General features: G+C 49.2%; 1 long non-coding RNA gene across 1 annotated transcript in view; it reads right to left on the bottom strand.

The window, feature by feature from the left end:
• LOC138258782 (uncharacterized) overlaps positions 1-15,051 on the bottom strand; it is a 116,110-nt gene extending 101,059 nt beyond the window's left edge. The window contains exon 1 of the long non-coding RNA XR_011198566.1: positions 14,926-15,051. This is a non-coding gene — a long non-coding RNA (uncharacterized lncRNA). The remainder of the gene's footprint in view (positions 1-14,925) is intronic.
• Between the last annotated feature and the right edge of the window lie 1,453 nt (positions 15,052-16,504).

Genomic DNA, 16,504 nt, shown 5'->3' with positions numbered 1-16,504 from the left:
CAGGAATGCCAGAACTGGGGTACACGGTCACCCACCCATTGCACATCATAACACACAGATGCAATAATCATGCCTTTCCACCCCTGCAGGACCACTACCCAACGTCAGCAGACAGGAGGGTCCCGACATGTCCACTCCACCCAAAGAAGAGGCCCACAGTGATGACAGCACTTCTGTCCACCTGGATCTAGATGACCAGCCCGGACCATTGGGGGCCTCAGGACAGTCAGTTCCCCTCACACAGGCACAGGCCACCACAGACCTTCCCCTCTCAGGAGTCACCAGCACAGCACCCACCCAGCGGGCCCATACCTCCGTCCCCAGGACACGTCAATCAGCTGTGTGTCCACCACTACAGGGAACCCAGGATAACCCACCACCCCAACAACAACAGGGACCTGGGGACAGTGGCAATGGGCACACGGTCCAGGGGACGAAGGCCCAGGAACACAGGGGAACTGGGAGGGCTGCTGTGCGACAGGGGGCGTACAGGCCAAGAGAACCCACTCTCCACGAGGCCCTCTCCTCCATCATGGGAGCCTACCACCACTCCCAGGAGACGATGGCAACGGTACTGGCCATGTTTCAGGAGACCCAGCGCATGCAGGAGGAACAGTATTTGGGGTTCAGGGAGGAACTCAGAACCATCAGCTCCACCCTGGGCACCATCGTAGGGGTGCTGAAGGAAGTACTCAACACCAGGAGGGACACTGTGGCACTACAAGGGGCCCCTGACACTAGCATGGACGATGAACTGCCCACCACCTCCGCCGGCGCTAGTGGACAGGAGGCACCGCCACAGGACCACCACTCCAGCACCCCACCCCCTGCAGAGGGAGAACCACCACGCAAATGGTCCCTGAGATCCAGGAACAAGACAGACCACGATGCCAAGACCCCCGCCAAGAAATGAGACCACCCTGATTGTCATCCCACTGTCCCACTTTGTCACCCTGGCCATATTGAAACTGCTCCAGCTCCACTTCCTATGTCCATATGGGCAATGCACCTGTGAGACTAATAGACTGGACTCTGCCATGGACACTCCTCCGCCATCACCCCTCACCATTTAACTTACCCCTCCAATATTTTGTATTTAAATAAACAGACCTAAAGCACCAAAAGATCTGGAGTCTGTCTGTGATTTCGAAATAGTGTATTTGCAATTACAGTGACAAAATGTTCTTGAAATAGTAATGTCAACATACCTATGTCACACAGCTCTAGTCCATGAGGAATCTAAGCAGATGAGACACGTTGGGACCCACACCTGTGAAACCATAAGGGAAAGTGACAACTCAGTGACCATACACTGGGTGAAAACGACAGACAGGATAGAGGTAGAAGTATAAAAGTACATGTAGTAGGCAGGAATGTATTCTTACCTGTGTTTCACTGGAAATGTTGCTGGATCACTAAGTCCCTGTTCTGCCTGTCCTCTTCCTCTGCTTCATCCTAATCACTGTCCACAGGCTCCACAGCTGCCACACCGCCATCTGGACCATCCTCCTGCAGAAAAGGCACCTGTCGTCGCAAAGCCAAGTTGTGAAGCATACAGCAGGCCACGAAGATCTGGCACACCTTCTTTGGTGAGTAGAATAGGGATCCACCTGTCATATGCAGACACCTGAACCTGGCCTTCAGGAGGCCGAAGGTCCGCTCGATCACCCTCCTAGTTCGCCCATGTGCCTCATTGTAGCGTTCCTCTGCCCTTGTCCTGGGATTCCTCACTGGGGCCAGTAGCCATGACAGGTTGGGGTAACCAGAGTCACCTAATAGCCACACACGGTGCCTCTGGAGTTGACCCATCACATAAGGGATGCTGCTATTCCGCAGGATGTAGGCGTCATGCACTGAGTCAGGGAACATGGCATTCACATGGAAGATGTACTGGTCTGCCAAACATACCATCTGTACATTCATGGAATGATAACTCTTCCGATTTCTGTACACCTGTTCACTCCTGTGGGGGGGGACCAAAGCCACATGGGTCCCATCAATGGCACCTATTATGTTGGGGATATGTCCAAGGGCATAGAAGTCACCTTTCACTGTAGGCAAATCCTTTACCTGAGGGAACACGATGTAGCTCTGCATGTGTTTCAGCAGGGCAGACAACACTCTGGACAATACGTTGGAAAACATAGGCTAGGACATCCCTGATGCCATGGCCACAGTTGTTTGAAAAGACCCACTTGCAAGGAAATGGAGGACTGATAGCACCTGCACTTGAGGGGGGATTCCTGTGGGATGGCGGATTGCTGACATCAGGTCAGGCTCCAACTGTATACACAGTTCCTGGATTGTGGCACGGTCATACCTGTAGGTGATAATCAAATTTCTTTCCTCCATTGTCGACAGGTCCACCAGCGGTCGGTACACCGGAGGATTCCGCCATCTCCTCACATGTCCCAGCAGACGGTGCCTATGAAGGACAACAGCGACCACAGAGTCAAACAACTCAGAGGTATGTACCCACAGTCCACACAGAACACCAATCATACACAAAATGTGGCCTGTATGTGTGGTGAGACTAGGCCTAGGTATGTGTGACGCATTTGGAAATTAGGCCATGTGGGCCCCTGAAATGGCGTCTGCCTGACCTCTAAAGTGGGACCATGGGATGTGAGGTAACTGCGCTGGCGTTGTACACCGTCGCGGTAGGCGGTCGGAGACCGCGGCGCAATGCTGCATTGGTTAACATTGGACCCTATGGGTCCCAGGAGCCAATGACGATGTACGTCGGCGGTGATGGTACGCACCGCAGCGGACGTGACCACCGCGGACGTGACTGCCATTTTCTATCTGTATAATCACCCGATACCTGATCTTCGACAGGAGAGGACCTACACTGCAAGTGCTGCTGTGACCTCGGTCTGGAAGATACAATGGCTCGTGCGTCTGGGGAAAGGGACCCTGCCTTCACATCGGAGGAGTTGGTAAGTACACAGGGAGCATGCTGTATGGGCTATGCCTGTGTGGAGAGGGCTGATTGTAAGAAGGAAGGGGGCAGAGTTCTGCGTGCATGAAAGACGGTGGGTGCATGTGCCACATGGCAAGGGTAGGGATGGGGTCCACTCACGTTGACGGCGCAGTTGGTAATGACTTCTCTTCTTCCCCTGTACATTTCATGTAGGTCAGCGTCCACCAGAAGAAGGAAATTTGGCGTGCCATCGCCAAGGACGTCCGGACCCTGGGGGTCCACCACAGACGGAGCACCCACTGCCGGAAAAGATGGGAGGACATTCGCTGCTGGAGCAAGAAGACAGCGGAGGCTCAGCTGAGGATGGCCTCCCAACATGGGAGGGGTGCCCGTCGAACCATGACCCCCTTGATGTTCAGGATCCTGGCGGTGGCCTACCCGGAGTTGGATGGGAGCTTGAGGGCATCACAGCAGACACAAGGGGGTGAGTCCACTCTCATTCAGCTGACTTTGCGCGCAGTGGAGGTGTCTGGGTGGGGGAGGAGGGCTGTGGTTTTCCCTAGGCTAGGGCGAGTTCCGTAATCTAGGCCACTCCGTAAGGCATGGCCCTGTGGCCCCCCCACCCCACCTCTGTAGAGTGCCAAGTACAGCTATTCATGCACCTGTGTCATCTATGTGTGCAGATGTCGTCCATAGCCTTGTAGGCCATTTCCCATGAATTGCACTGTAGATCCCAAGAGCGCGACGTAGTGCAAGGGGCTTCAGTGTCTGTCTTGTCCGCCAACGGTAGCGGTAATCCATGCACTCAACATGTCTTTCTTCTGTTTCCCCCCCTTTTTGGTGGTCTCCCTGTTCTTTTGTGCATTAGCATCATCAGGCGGAGGAGCAGTGGCACCGGAGCACGAGGGAGCTGCATCCCACATGGCCATGGAGGGCCACACTACGGACTCAGAATTCACCAGTGGGACGGAGGGCGAGGGGAGCGCCACGGCGGGGACAGGAGCTGAAACCAGCGACACGGACTCGTCCTCTGATGGGAGCTCCCTTGTGGTGGCGGCAACATCAGTGCCCCCGCATCTACAGGTACAGCCGCCAGCCCCCCTACCAGCACCGCCTTCCCAGCAGCCCCTCAGCCTTCGTCCCGTGCCCGCTCACCCAGGACGGTGGGCATCACCTTCTCCCCAGGCACCTCAGGCCCTGCCCCAGTCACCCCTGCTGCCCTCAGTGAGGAGGTCATTGACCTCCTCAGGTCCCTCACTGTTGGGCAGTCTACCATTTTGAATGCCATCCAGGGTGTAGAAAGGCAGTTGCAACAAACTAATGCATTCCTGGAGGGCATTCATTCTGGTCAGGCGGCCCTTCACCGATCCTTTCAAACTCTGGCCTCAGCACTGATGGCAGCCATTGTCCCTGTGTCTAGCCTCCCCCCTCCAACTTCCTCCACCCAGACCCAATCCCCTGTACCTCTGCCTATCCCAAGCACACCATCATACCAGCCTGCACACACCTCACCACACAAGGGAAGCTCAGGCAAACATAAGCACCACACATCCCACAGGCACTCACGCAAGCATCACACACATACAGACACACCAACATCCACTGCCTCCACTGTGTCCCCCTCGTCGTCGTCTCCCTCCTCCCTCCCAGCCTCGTCTACACTCACAACTGCATGCACTACTTCTACAGCCACTACGTCCCTCACCAGCACACCCACCAGCACACCCCGCTCACGTGCAGTCACCACCCCCACTACCATTCACACATCCCCTGAGTCCTCTCCCAGTGTGCCTGTGACGCCCCCTACCAAGATACACAAACGCAGGCACACACCCACCCAACAGCCATCCACCTCACAACAGCCTCCAGCGCATGCACCTGCACCCAAAGTCACCAAACGTACACCTCCTACTACCACCACCTCTTCCTCCACTCCCAAACCCCCTCCAGCTACCTGTCCCAGTGTGTCCCAAAAACTTTTCCTGTCCAGACTTGACCTATTTCCCACGCCCCGTCCAACTCATAGGTCCGGAAGTAGCACCTCAGCCACAACATCTCCGGGACCAGTGGTGCCTGTTGCCACAGCTATGTGGAGTGCACCGGCCACCAGGACAGCCAGTGTGGCACAGAGCCACAGCACAGCCAGTCCCCCCGTGAAGCACCAGAAGTTGGCCAGTGCCCGGCGGGAGAGGCGGAAGACTCCAGCCACCCAAGCTGCTCCCAGGGGTCCCGGTGGGAGTGTGGACTCAGCTGTGACTCCTCCCAAGGTGGGGAAGGGCCACAAGAAACCCGGCAAGTCTGGGAGGAGCAGCACGGCGGAGAAGACTGCCATCATCCTCGCTGCCCAGGAGGGCCCCGCCAGCCCCATCCTCGCTGCACAGGAGGCCACCGCCAGCCCCATCCTCGCTGCCCAGGAGGGTCCCGCCAGCCCCATCCTCGCTGCACAGGAGGCCACCGCCAGCCCCATCCTCGCTGCCCGGGAGGGCCCCGCCAGCCCCATCCTCACGGTACAGGAGGCCACCGCCAGCCCCATCCTCACTGCCCAGGAGGCCCCGCCAGCCACAGCCCAGCTGCCCAGAAGGGCCCCGCCAGCCACAGCCCAGCTGCCCAATGAATGGCCGTCAGCCACAGCCCAGCTGCCCAATGAAGGACCGCCAGCCCCAGCGCAGCTGGGCAATGAAGGACCGCCAAATCAAGCACCGCTGAACAGGGCACCGCCAACTCAAGCCCTGCTGAACAAGGCACCGCCAACTCAAACACCGCTGAACAGGGCACCGCCAAATCAAGCACCGCTGAACAGGGCACCGCCAACTCAAGCACCGCTGAACAGGGCACTGCCAAATCAAGCACCGCTGAACAAGGCAACGCCAACTCAAGCACCGCTGAACAGTGCACCGCCAACTCAAGCCCCGCTGAACAAGGCACCGTCAACTCAAGCACCGCTGAACAGGGCACCGCCAACTCAAGCCCCGCTGAACAAGGCACGGCCAACTCAAGCACCGCTGAACAGGGCACCACCAAATCAAGCACCGCTGAACAAGGCACCGCCAACTTAAGCACCGCTGAACAAGGCACCGTCAACTCAAGCACCGCTAGCCCATGAGCGGCAGGGGCACTGATGCAACTGGGACCGTCACGGGGTGCGTGATGCACTCTGGGCACCAGTCCCCCGCCAGAACCAGTGGAGAGATCCATACACTACCTCTGTCCTTCACAGGATGAAGCACTCTGGGCACCAGTCCCCCTCCAGAACCTGTGGAGACATGCATCCACTACCTCTGTCCTTCACAGGATGAAGCACTCTGGGCACCAGTCCCCCTCCAGAACCTGTGGAGACATGCATCCACTACCTCTGTCCTTCACAGGATGAAGCACTCTGGGCACCAGTCCCCCTCCAGAACGAGTGGAGAGTTACATCCACTCCGTCTGTCCTTCACAGGATGAAGCACTCTGTGCACCAGTCCCCCTCCAGAACCAGTGGAGACATGCATCCACTCCGTCTGTCCTTCACAGGATGAAGCACTCTGGGCACCAGTCCCCCTCCAGAACCAGTGGAGACTGTTATCCACTTGAGAGACTGTGGCTTTGCACTCCCCAGGATTGAACAGTGGGCAAACCACCCACTGTAGAGACTTGAGAGACTGTGGCTTTGCACTCCCCAGGATAATGCAGTTGGCAAACCACCCACTGTAGAGACTTGAGAGACTGTGGCTTTGCACTCCCCAGGATACATCAGTGGGCATTGAGCCCCCTCGTTGATCTGGCGTTGTGCACTCATCCGGCTGAGGTGCCCCCCCTTCCGTTCCCCCTGAGGTGCCTGTTGTATTTCTATCTGATGCCCCTGCAGTGTTCTCTCTGTTTTGATCTGGTATCATGTGTGGGCCTCGCCCATGCATTTTGGGCCCAGTGGTCCACGGACTATGAGTGGTGCAATACACTATTCTTGGTGTATATTTTGTTGATAGTGTATATATGTATATTTTTGCGTACTGCATTTTGATATATTACAATGGCTACACTCATTTCCTTTTGTCTTTGCATTCTTCCGGGGGGGTTGGGGGTGTAACTATAATGTATAGATATGTATTAGTGTGTGTGTTGTAGTGGGTGAGGGTGGGGGTGGGGGTGTTGGGAGTCCCTGTTTTTTCCCTCCCCCCTCCCCTGTGTCGTAGGTGCAGTACTCACCGTGGTCTTCGCCGCCGGCGTTGGTGCTCCTGGTACAGGAGCAGGAAGACTATCGCAGGCAGGATTTGGAGTTCCGGGTCCATGGTGTCCTCCTTCCTCGTGGAGTGTGTAGAGGTGAGCGTTTTCCCTTCGAAATTCTTGTTTCCGCCGTGTTTTTATCCGCGGTGTATCCGCCCCGGAAAAGGTGGCAGATTGGCCTGTCATAATAGTGTGGGCGGTACATTGTCCTCCGCCTGTCTGTTGGCGGTGACCGCCGCGCTGTTTGTTTGTACCGCCGTGGCGGTCGGAGTGTTAAAGTGTCTGTCTTTGTTGGCGGTTTCCGCCACGGTCGTAATTCCAAAATTTTTACTGCCGGCCTGTTGGCGGTCTTACCGCCGCTTTAACACCGTCCGCCAGGGTTGTAATGACCATTCTAGTTTGGGAGTTTGTGGCTGTCCCTGAAACTTTTCCTGTATTTCTCAGGGGTCATCCCACATTTGCTAAGACTAATTACCTTCATGGGGCATACTTGACCTTTTCATCCACCTTTAGTGTTAGGAGTGTGTCCATCTCCACCAGGGTCATGTACTTTCACAAGATACCACCCAGCAATCTTTTGGGACCGTGTGCACCTTTAAAGCTACTTTATATGCTGAGAACCATATAGCTATGTCATCTTCCACTAAATATATGGGCATCAGGTCTTTGGGTGTGAGAACTCTGTCCTCTCCATTGGACACTGATGCCACACTCTCTTCATTGCTGCTGGACTTCATATGCTTTGCTCTCAAGTCCAGCTCTTTGAGACTGAGCTCATGGACCATCATCCTCACCTCTATGGCTAGGTTCTTTTCCTACAAGGCCCTTACAGCATCAACTTGGCTGGAAGGGCCTTGTAGGAAAGCTTGAGCTTCCTCTCCTCTGTCCATCAGCTCCTGTGAGTTCAGGCCCCTGGCAGGCACACCACTTCCTGCACCTTCCTGGGCATCTGGGTCATCAGGTCATCTGCTAGGGTTGAATCAGGCCCTCCTTACTGGTCCAGACCCTGGGCTAGTTCCTCCTTCTCCTCCTCCTTTGTCGTCATTGTCATCTACCTCATCATCCTCTGAGGGGACCTGCCAACTCTGCACCTCCTCAAAGTCCCTGAGGGCTACTTGGAGATTCAGGTTGGTAGCCTTCTTGTCAGCTTTCAGACTCTTCTGTTTGCAGAGTTCCAGTAGCTCAGCCCTGACGAGGGTGTCAAAGTTGCAGGAATCCATCTCCATAGTGCAAAAAGGAATTTATGGCATGTAAATTTAGAAAAGGGGGAAAACAGCCAATTGCAAAACTAGGGAAGAATTTAAAAGGGGGTCACTTGAAGTCAAATTATGTACCTGGGATTTTTGATTACTACAAATCATTGCGTGGTAATGCATGGTACTGCACAAAGTCCCGATCCACACCGCTGAACACCAATGTGAGAAATTGGGTTGTTGGTTTACTGGGGTGTGAGCCCTGGCCAAGCAACAGCCACAATCCTTTGCAGGGTGAACTACCTAAAGCTGGGTCAAAGTTGAAAGCGAAGGCCTACCTTGATGGAGCAACTTTGAGTTGCAAGAAGTGGATTTGGCCCAGTCAGTGTTTACCTTTAGCACCGCAATCAATGGTGCATGAGTGGATGCCTCAAGTGTAGGTTCAAGATAATGTAAGGCTGTTATGTCCCTGTGGCTCTGAACAGGATACCACCAAACTAGCTCTCAGAGTCACTTCTGGTAGTCCTGAGACAGACGTAGATGCAGGGCTGGCCTCTGAGGATTCAAGGCAGGCTCCAGGCAGCAAAGCAGTCCTTCCAGGTACATCAGCAGTCTGGCAGAGTGCAGTACAGGTCACAGCAGCAGACAGTCTTCTGAGAGTCCTTCTACTGGTCTAGTAGTAAACTGAAGAGTGGGTCAGAAGGTCCTCTTTTTATATGCTGGTGCCCTTCTCCTGGAAGCCTCTTGTGAAGAGAGAGGACACAGCCTACTCAGGTGCAAGTGGGGCTGTGCTCAGCTTCATCCCTCACCAATCCTACTGGTTGATGGCCCATTGAAGCACACCTATTCACACTACTGTGTGACTGTCTGGGAGGAATTCAGAAACTACACCCACTCAGGTGACCCAAGACAAGCTGCAGGCACATAAATCTAAGGGCAGAAAAATGCCAACGTTCTAAAACTGTCATTTTCAAAATTGTAATGAAAGATCTGAGTTTACCATTAAAAGTGGTTCTCAGTACACTGTCATAGGTACCAATAATCACATATCCACCTCCTCACATTTAGGACTTACATCCTAATACATGTAATGAGGAATCCCCAGTGTTATACTATGGGAGGGGTAGACCTCACAGTAGCGAAAAACAAAGTTGGGAGTTTTTCGCTAATTGTACATGTACATTTTACAAGTATATATCCAACCTTTACACAGTAACCTGCCCTATTGGCTACCTGAGGCCTACCTCGGGAGTCATATATATGTAATTAAAGGGACATTTGCGGCTGGGCAAGGGAGTTTAAATACCAAGTCAACATGGCAGCGTGACACTGCATTCAGGCTGCAATGGCAGACCTGGGACATGTTTTAAGGTGCTACTTAAGTGGGTGGTGCAATAAGTGCTGCAGGTCCACTGATAGCATTTAATTTGCAGGCACTGGGTACATGGTATACTGCTCTACAAGGGACTTATAAGTAAATTAAATATGCCAATTAGGTATATGCCAATCAAACCATGTTTAGGGAAATGAGCACAGTCTCTTTACCACTAGTTCGTAGTGGCAAAGTACACAGAGTTCCAAGGCAAACTGAAACAATAATCCAGCAAACACTGGAAGCAAGTAGGAAAATGTTTGGGGAAGACCACTGTTGGGCTGACAGGTCTAACACCCTACATGAGGCAGTGACAACAGATGTTAACTGCTAACATTGCTATGTACTTTTAGAAGGAAGTATGCTTGGATATACCACATTTATGTAAATGTTTTCAAAATAGAGAATCCATGTATATGCAAATGAAAGTATGGCTTATCACCCCAATAAAAGTATGGCTATGTATCCTAATATGTGGAGTGGAAGGATTGCACGTATGGTGGTCATGTCTGTGCTTGAAAACATTTCAGAAAAAGATCTTGAGTCAGGTCAAAGGGGTACTGGTATATCTGATTCAGGCCAATTCTAGTAGCCTGGAGAACAACTACACAAACCTGATACTTGCAGCCCAACAGCTAAGTTCCCATAGATAAAAAAGAATGGGCATACAGGCAGTGCAGCACTGGGCATCTCAGCTCATTAAAGGTTAACTATGACTGTGTGAGGAGGTTACAGAACGACATTGTGCACAGTCATAGAGTTGTGATGGACAGAAGACCCCTGAAGGTACCTAAAGGTGTAGGCAACCACCTTTGCTAGAAATTCCCTAGCCCACCCATGGAAAGCGTGAGTACCTCTCCATAATAATGGTGCCTTCAGCCAACGAAGGCACATCTTACCACACTTCTTTTGAACCAGAGCATCCTTTCTTTGTTCCAAACAAAATCTCCTTTCCTTTCCACCAGAGCAAAGACTGCCTTGTTTTCATCTAAGTGCGATTGCTCTATGGCTGCTTGCATCAGAAATATCTATCCTTCAGACTCACCTTCTTTATTTTTATGTATTCTCTTTTCAATGGGTGATTTACTTTTGGATGAGGATACAGGAATAGTGTGATGGTTCATTCTGTCACGCTCAATAACCTAGTTTGCTAGCGGAGTGGTAATAATGTGCCTTACTTCCTCCAAGACTCTGAGGGCTTTCTGCAGCTGACGTTTCTGTGTCGTAAAAGCCAGCTGAAATCACAAATGTGACCTTAATTCCACAAAGGCACCTTTTATGTCTTTAGTGCTGAATCCGTTTCATAGTTTCTGAGCACAAACAATCTATAACATTTGGACCTCCGTGATCCCAGAAAGAAGCTAAAAAAAAGATGCTGATGAAAATCACAATGTGACCATAATTATAGTGTTGAACCTTTATGTGTTCTTTTCTAAATCAATTTTGTAGTTTTTGAGCCGACAAAAAAATATTTATCATTACATATCAATGTCGAAAATCAGCTTGTCAAATGATGGGAGCGACAGGCCAAATTCTAGATGTGAGCTATGACTCTTTCCCACAAAGTCCGGATCATCTATCTCTGTACAGGTAAAAGAGTTTCATTGAGGCACACATAGCTCACTCTTCGCACCTGTTCCAAGCAGAAAGACTTTCTTTACCGAAATTCAGGTTGAACATGGGCAACATCACAAAACAAAACATGTAGCAATCAGTACAGACACGAGCAGAAAATGTTATGCAGTAGGAAAACGTTAAGGTAAAATAAAAAATTGTTACACTAAAAACACGAGGAAGTTAATAATAAATGTTAAGTCATTGTGTCAGGTTATAGGTACCATTCGTGGTTGATTAGGAATGCGATGTGGCAGAGTGAAAGTTGGTTATGAGCTTTGCTTGCACCACGCAACGTCGTACATATGTTGCACAAACATCTAAGTCAGGTTTTGTAAGCCACACAAAGCCACCTTGCATGGCTTTGAATGGCTTCTAAACTCTGGGGTAATGCAAGGCAGCGCAAATTGCTATGCTGCTTTGTAAATCTGGGAATGCTCGAGAAAGACGTGCCCCCCCAGGAGAGGTGAAACTAGGGGAAATCCACATTTTTCCTCTTTCTATGTGTACTTAATTGTGGAGTGCACATAGAAAGAGGAAAAAGGAAGAATTGTTTTTGTGCAGAAACAATCCTGCATGCAACGCAGGCACCCTTGCTCCATGGTGCAAGGGTGCCTGCATTGGCAATAGGCCACCAAAAGAGCGCCAGCACAAGAAACAAGCATTTGCAATGCAATGGGTCTCGCGTTTGCTCATGTTAGAGCTGATAGCGTTGTAAACTCCTAACCCGACTTTTCACCTGTCGGCAAAAGTGCATTTATGTACATAGCCCCAAAAAGAGCAATTAACTGTGTAAAGCACTCGACTTCTGCCAAGCCAAATCGCGCTAGGAAAATAGAGAAAAAGTAGTCCACGAGCCGGACAGAAAACAGCGAGCCTCGCATTTTTTCTGTACGTGGTCGATGCGCTCGAGGAGGGCTAGCCACCGTAAAAGGCATGATGTATGCATGCCTTCTACTAATGAAAGCAGGCAGATTTTAATAGGCAAGCCCACGAACCAATGAAAAACACACTGACGTGACGTCGACAGGGCTCCGAGACCTTTTCTGATACCTAAAGCGTCTTGCTGCGATACGCATGCGCGAGCACATGTGACGCAGGCTCGATCCTAAAAAGGAGATGAATGCACTGTATTGGATAAATATGGTGTATTCCTGTCCTTTTCCTGTGAGGCAAGTCATCACAATAAGGTGAGTCACTTTGCTGCGCTACCCTCTGCCACCAAAATCGAAAATATGCCCCTTAGAGCCATATCTATGGTCTGATTTGCATTGCTCTCGCATCACGCAACGTGGTGCAAGAGCGAGGTAAACATTAAGTGAGATTTATGAAGCCACGCAAGGCCACTTTGCGCGGCCCTGTGTGGCTTCATAAATCTCGAGTAATGTAATGCAGCACAAATCTCTGCGTTACATCTCTCTGCACCAGAAAGGGCTTTCCGTGGGAATTGAGTGGATGTTCCCACGCAACTTCCATGGATTTTGACGCATTCCCAGATTTACATGAACCTGTAAATCTGTGAATCCGCCAAAAAGATACGCCACCCCAGGAAAGGTGTAACAAAGAGACATATGTTTACTTCTTCTCGTTTTTTAATGTAGCACACAAAGAGGAAAAATCCTCACAAGATTATTTTTGTGCAGAAAAGTGTCCCTTACGGCACAGAAATAAACCTGAGTGCAACACAGGCACCCATGCACCATGGTGCAAGGGTGCCTGCATTGACGCTAGGCACCAATAGGGCACCAGCACATGGGGAAAGGACAGGAATGCGCTCTTTTGTATAAATACTGTGTATTCCTGCCCTTTCCCTGTGATGCCGGGCAAGTTGCTTTTCTGCGCTGCTATGCTCCCAAAAGCCCATAAATATGGGCCTTATCTGGAGGTTAGAAATCTTCAGCAGGGCAAGGCATCAACCTGGAGAGGAAAAGAGTTCCAAACGGTCAGATGAATCTGCAAAACAGTTCTATTGCAGCCACAATTTTGCGCATGTCCGAAAAAAATCTGTTCCTAAAAGCACAAGATACTTTTAAATTTCTCACTTCATAGGTTTTTGCTTAAGTCTGCCATTGCATACCTCACATTTGTATAAACGTGCAACATTTGTGCATACATATAACTGTTTTATTCAGGTGTCAGTTATTCCAATTTGATATTAAAATGACTGTCTTTTGTTAAGCATACAACTGAGCACATGTAATTGAGATCTAATCTTCGGGTCTCAACAACTCCAGTGGTGAAGATGCCAGAGGTCCATTGTAAATGCATGGAATGTGGCTAAAATTTAGGTTTCCTACTTTACAGAGCTACAAAATCTTTGAAGCCAATAGTTCTGATTTTGAACAATTTCAAGAGAACATGTGTCCTGATAATTTTCTTTTTGTCAGTTTTAATTGTGCAATAATTTCGCAAGTGAGGTTTTATTGAGCATCTATTTATGTCTAGTTAATCAACTGATTATTTCAGATTTTGCATTGACTGCCTCATCACTCTTCTCCAGTTCATCCTCCAAATGTTCATATCAAATTATGCAATTACTTTTTTTGCTTTATTATCTATATTTGAGGTTCAAGTTCCCTTTCATACAAAGCAAATCAAGACAATGCACACTGATATTATATTAGATGTGTATCCAATAAAAATCTTACATTAAGTGGTATACTTTGTTTCAGAATTCAAAATGCCTACTTTAGTTTATGCTCTTAGACAGTAAGGCTCGCGGCAAGCAGAAGGGATGGGGCAGCATGCGGGCGAGGGGGTGGGAGGGGAAATTAAAATAAAATGTAAACTAATAAACAAAAAACTTACCTTAATGACGCGTGCCGCTCTGCTCCTGCTTCTCCTCGCTGCATGCACAGGCTCCCACCCTGTCCTGCGGCCAATCCTGAGACTGCTCAAAGCAGCATCAGGATTGGCAGGGAGCATCCAGCCAGGAAGCTCCAAGGCAGATTGGGAGCCTGTGCAGGCTCTCTCTAGTGGGCTAGAGAGAGCATACTGCGCATGTGTGTTTGGCTGTCCCTAGATGGCCAGCCAAACACAAAAGCACTTTTAGGGGGAGTGCTGAGCACTCCCCCTGACTGCTCATCACTCCTGTGGCCCCACCCTTTTACCAAACAACGATAGTAAACAGAGTCTATTATTGTTGTTTGGTAAAATGTTTGCAGCTGCCACTGCTGGCAGGAGGCAATGCTCCTCTGCCCTAATGGAGGAGCCGCCCCTGCTCTTAGAGCCATATTTTCAAATAACCTATTCAGACCCTGTGATATATCTTAATCAAATTGCGGCCAATAACACTTCTGCACAGTCAGTTCTCATAACACGTGAGAAATAATTTATCAATCTGGAAATAAGCTGTTCTGCTAAAAGTAATATATACATGCCCATTATCTTTCTTCTTATAAGCCCCTCAACTATTACTGAAAGTAGAGTACAAATGGATGAATCTGCATATTAGAATTGAACAGGTCATTATTACCATCATCTAGTGTTAAGGAACAATTAAACATGAGCAGCTGTGAACTGAAAACACTTAGGTGCTCCGTATATCATACATATTAGGGAGGCTTATTGAATCTCTTATGTATGGGAAACAATGTATGATGTGTGTAGTTATCTCTTACCTTTTCTGTGGATCTTGTAAACAGTACTCAAGAGGATTCTGACACTTTCTGATCAACATCATCTAGCTCACTCTTTTCTTCTTTGATGGATGATATTCTGATCTTTTACAAGACCTTGTCAACACATGAGGCAACTATTAAAATAGCCCCTGTTGAAAGGAAAGAAACATACTTTAAATATTAAATAAGTCACCCCTAAGTAGTCTTTTTAGCCCGCAAGGCAGTGTGCTTAGTATTTAACAATGGTACCAGCAAAGCAAGAATTTCATTTGGACATGTACAGTGACTACCCCAAAAACTATTTAACTGTAAAGGGCACTAGCTGTCCTATGAGAAAAAAATAAAGTTCAAGAATAAAATCACAAGCCTGCTAGCAATGGATAGTGTTCAGCCACAGAACTGATTAAACTAGCATTTATAATATTTACAAAAAATCCAATGTATTGGTAAAGTTGGCCGTTGTTTGTAAATATTCAGGAAAAATGACATTTAAAAAGTAACACTTTACCTGCTGAGCCTCCAGTAGGCCAATTAACATTAGCCTGCTGGCAATTAGCCCTATCAGTACTACACCTTTAGAACATATGAAAACTGCTCCCAGAGCAGAAACAATGGATTTTTCACAGAAAGACCTGGTATGTGACAGATCTCAGCTCAGGAAGGGCCGCTGAGGAGGTTTCAGAAAATTCATTAACTTGAAAGAGACTAGGGTGAGGTCTGCTCATTCATAGTTAAGTGTAAATGGAGATTTGGGAAGGAGAAGCATGTTGTTTTGTGGTCCCTCAATATCCAGTTTGGCATTGGCTCAGTGGAAGGTGGAACTAGTCCTGGACCAGTTTGGTGAAGAGAGGAGGAAGGGACTGCTCAGTTCCATAAACACACCCTTAGCTGGTACTAGAGCTCCATTGAGAGGCAGAAAGATACCACAATGTTGGATTTGCTCTGGATTGTAAACTGTGGGATAGTTTCAAGTAAGGCATGCAAGATGTGCTGCAACCATGGAAATGGTTAGCCCTGGTGACTTTTTCCCCTTTTGTTAGATATTGTCCAGGCGTTATCTCCACCCACTGGCTAGAGAAACCTACATAGCTGGTACCTCATCCATGCTGCATTGAAACACTCCCTGGCCCTATGGAAAAATAGAAAAAGTCTGAACCTTATGTTTGAGACCTGTGTGGAGACCCAAAGGGCTGGACATATCTCCCACTTGCACCTAGGTGTAAAACATTTTTAGGTGCAAAACACATGTAGGTGCAAAATCAAATGTTTGTGCATAATACCCATTGCTGCAACATCGCCAGAAGTATGAAAACACAATTAGGTCAAAAAAATATTCAAGGAGAAAAATGTTAGTTAGGTATTGTAGGAAATTGGGTTGTTGGTTAATTTGGGTGTGAACCCTACACAAGCAGCACCCAGAAACCTTGCCAGGGAGGGAGAGACACGAGCCAATCTTATAACCTGTACTCACCTTGAACCTTAGCACAGACCAGTCAAATTTAGATGTAACGTGTAAAGTATGGGTGTACCACTTCAAACAGAAATAAAGTGACCAACAATAATGCAAGAACAAAATAAC

Source organism: Pleurodeles waltl, chromosome 9, assembly GCF_031143425.1.
Source record: "Pleurodeles waltl isolate 20211129_DDA chromosome 9, aPleWal1.hap1.20221129, whole genome shotgun sequence".
Classification (NCBI taxonomy): domain Eukaryota; kingdom Metazoa; phylum Chordata; class Amphibia; order Caudata; family Salamandridae; genus Pleurodeles; species Pleurodeles waltl.
Note: the sequence above shows the minus strand (reverse complement) of the source record. Positions and strands in the feature narration are given on the sequence as shown.